The sequence below is a fragment of the Nyctereutes procyonoides genome, unplaced genomic scaffold (genome assembly GCF_905146905.1).
Source record: "Nyctereutes procyonoides isolate TBG_1078 unplaced genomic scaffold, NYPRO_anot_genome, whole genome shotgun sequence".
NCBI classification, from domain to species: Eukaryota; Metazoa; Chordata; class Mammalia; order Carnivora; family Canidae; genus Nyctereutes; species Nyctereutes procyonoides.
In genome coordinates, this window is record NW_026575125.1 from 23,230,445 (window position 1) to 23,234,251 (window position 3,807).

The window sequence follows — 3,807 nt, forward strand, 5'->3', positions numbered from 1 at the left end:
ATCCAAAGATTCATTGCCAAAATAGATGTCAATGTGCTTTTGCTCTGTGTTTTCCTCTAGGAGTTTTACAGTTCCAGGTATTATGTTTAAGTCTTTAATCCAATTTGAGTTAGTTTTTGTGAGAGGTGTAAAAGAGAGGTCTAATTTCACTATTATGCAGGTGATTGTCCAATTTTCCCAGCACTGTTTATTGAAGAAACTATCATTTCCCCATTGGGTATCCTTGCCTCCCTTGTCAAATATTTGTTGACCATAGTTTATTTTGGGGCTCTCAATTCTGTTCCATTGGAATGCGTGTCTTTTTTTTAATGCCAGTACCATACTGTTTTGATTACTATACATTTGTAATATAGTTTGAGATCAGAAATTGTGATGTCAAAAAAAATTGTGATGTCACCAGCTTTGTTCTTTTGCAGGATTACTTTGGTCATTTACGGTCTTTTGTTGTTCCATACGAATTAAAAAAAAAAAAAACCTTTCTATTTTGGACAAAAATCCCATTGGAATCAAATTGTAAGGAAATCTTTCTACTTCTGTGAAAAATGCCATTGAAATTTTGATAGGAACTGCAACTGAATCTATAGATGACTTTGTGTAGAATAGACATTTTAACAATATCAATTCTTGGGATCCCTGGGTGGTGCAGTGGTTCAGCGCCGGTCTTTGGCCCAGGGCGCGATCCTGGAGACCCGGGATCAAATCCCACGTCAGGCTTCCGGTGCATGGAGCCTGCTTCTCCCTCTGCCTGTGTCTCTGCCTCTCTCTCTCTCTCTCTGTGACTGTCATAAATAAATAAATAAATAAATAAATAAATAAATAAATAAATAAATAAATAAATAAAAAACAATATCAATTCTTCTGATCCATGAACATGAGATATCTTCCCATTTACTCTTGCCTTCTTTAATTGTTTTCATCAAAGTGTTACTTCTACAAATCTCTCACTTTCTTGGTTAAATTTATTCCTAAGTATTTTATTGTTTTGGATGCTATTGTGAAAAGGATTGTTTTATTTCTTTTCTAGATATTTTGTTGTTGGTACTTTGAAATAACAGCTGATTTCTGCTTGTGATTTTATATCCTGCAACTTTACTGAACTCATTGATTAGTTTTAATTCTTTTTGGTGAATTCTTATGATTTTCTATATGTAAGATCATATCATCTACAAACAGATAATTTTACTTCTTCCTTTGATTTGGATGCCTTTTATTTATTTTTCCTGTCTAATGCTTCAGCTAGGACTACCAGTAAGAGTGGTGAGAGTGGGCACCCTGCTATGATCATAGCAGGAAAGCTTTCAACCTTTTACCACTGGATATTATGTTAGTGTGGGCTTCTCACATATGGCCCGTATTATGTTGAAGTTTATTCCTTCTATACCAATTTGTTGAGAGTTTTATCATGAAAGGATACTGAATTTTGTCAAATGCTTCAATCTACATTTATTGAGGTGATCATATAATTTTATCTTACATTCCATTAATGTGATGTATTACATTTGATCTATGTATGTGGAACCAACCTAGTGTTTAGCAGAGACAATTAATTACCACTCAGCTCAGTTTGAGTTTCTTGGTATGTTAGCTGGTAATGTCCTTGGGCAGGTAAAGCTTGCTATCAGAGTCTACTTTGGGGTGAAGCCATTGCCCAAACTCTGGGGTAAGGAGGCGCCACTGGCTTGGAACAGTTGGACAGGACTACTGGCTTGGTTCCCTGCCCAAGTGAGACAATAGGATGGGCTCCATGGTTGCCTGGATTCTCTGGTCAGGCTTCCTAAATGATAGGTCTGGATACCATACTCAGATTTAGGTGGGGCTGTGAATTAGCCTCCTGCCTCTAGCAGGAAAACAGGCCCCCAAGGCTAGCACAGCTCATTGTTTGGGGACCTGAATCAGGCAAGAGTATATACTGAATTCCCTGGCAAAACAGGGCCACTGCTTTTGGGCTGCTGATAGAGAAAACCACCAGCTGTGCTCTCTGTTCAACTGCCACTATAAGCAGGACTGTTGGATGGCATACTCTGCTTCTTGTGTGTTGTGGTTAGGTTCTCTGGTCATACATGGCTAAAGGCTGTGTACAGCAAAGGGTGGGGCTATGAATTAGTTTCCCTGTCTGGACAGTGGGAGAACAAGCTCCAAGGACAGCAAGAGTATTTGTGGTTTTGATTCAAACCAACTCAAACCCTAAGTTCTCTGGCTCAACAAGGCCACTGGCTTTGCTCTGTGGATAATCAGTTTGGCCTGCCAGGCTCTCTGCTCAAGTGTTGCTAGGCTACAGAGCTTCCAGGTGTTCTGCATGCACTTTCTTGTGGGGCATGGCCAAGGAACTATACTCAGTAGTAGGTGGACTTATAACTAAACTGCTCTGCCTGGGTGGGTGGTGGGGGTGGGAGTCCTGGGGACCAGCCTCCAAGGCTTTCAAGCTGCTTTTCCTCAGGACCAGAATCAGGCAGATTTGTATTCCACTAAGTTCCCCCGTGAAACTGTACCACTATCTTGGCTCCTGCAGGTGAACAAAGGCACTGGCTGAGACTACTACTTGTGTAAGGCAGGTAGGAACTTGGCTGGCTCAAATCCAATATTGATTGTTTCAAGCTCCTCCCCCTTCTCTATCACAATCAGATTCTCAATGGTCAGTCCCTGTAGATTCCCTTTTGATCCCCATGAGGTGAGACCAGAGTAGGGACTCCCAACAAGTGACTCACAATGATGGGGAAGCTAGATGTCCACCCTAGGCCCTCTTTTTCCACTGTAGGAATTGTCAGGGGCGATCTCGCAGTATGGTGCTGCATCAGCCTGGGGGAGGGGCAATGTGTTTACTGAATAGCTGCTTTTCTTACCCTTCTAATTCAGTCTGTCTTGGTTTCTGTGGTACAGGGGTTTGCTCTGACCTCAGAAAAGGATTTTATCAGTGTTGCCTTGTCCATGAATAGTTCTTAGTCGTTGTTCTAAGGGGCGGGGGGAGCATAATTGGGAACAACCTGTCACTCCAAGAATTCTTGTTTAAAATTAAACTTATTGATCCTTTTGTAGTTGGTAAGTGTGATGACTGGATGTTCAGGCCATGGTGTGACATGTATCTCCCTTAAACCTTGTTACGATCTCAGCACATTACCCGTTTGACAGGAAAATAAATAAATAATTCATCTTATTATGGCAGCCAAGTCTCAAAGAAATAAATTCTACTTTAGCTCTAAAATATCTTGAAGACACACTGACAAAAGATTTTGAAGAAAAGATCATATCACGATCAGAGGCTAAAACTGTCTGAAAACCTGGTCCCATAACCTGGGGGAAATTTCTAGTAATTCATTGTGATGAAGTTGGAATCTCTGATCCCATGACCTAGAGGCTGATGCTTTTCTCTTCTACCACTAAACTGCTAAGAATAACACTTTTGGAAGCATTCTAAAATAGCCAACCCCGACATGCTTCATATTATTGCAATCCTTCATCACAGGCCAAAATAAAAGCTATTCCTGTTATCTCTCTGCTTCAAAATTTGTATGCCCATGATACATTGTGCTTTTTTTCAGTTGGGTCTCCTTTTCACTTTCTCTGTACCTCCAAGGCTCTTTTCTGAGCCCTTGGTTATTGAGCTATGTCCCTAGATCATCACTCCCTTCACTGAATATTCCAAGTACTTCACGCACACAAATGAACTACTTCAAAATCCCAGCTATTCTCCACCATCTTCTCATGGTGTACTGCTTATGCTCCTCTATCTGGTTCATCTAAGAAAACAAAGTTTATTTGTTTGAAGACTGCCTAATGTGTACATATAACATTCTATCTTGTGATATTTCT

General features: G+C 40.5%; 1 non-coding gene across 1 annotated transcript; it reads left to right on the forward strand.

Moving 5' to 3' along the window:
* Positions 1–3,021: 3,021 nt before the first annotated feature.
* Positions 3,022–3,125, forward strand: LOC129519003 (small nucleolar RNA U13). Its single transcript, XR_008666321.1, has one exon. It is a non-coding gene; the product is annotated as a small nucleolar RNA U13 (small nucleolar RNA).
* The last annotated feature ends 682 nt before the right edge of the window (positions 3,126–3,807 follow it).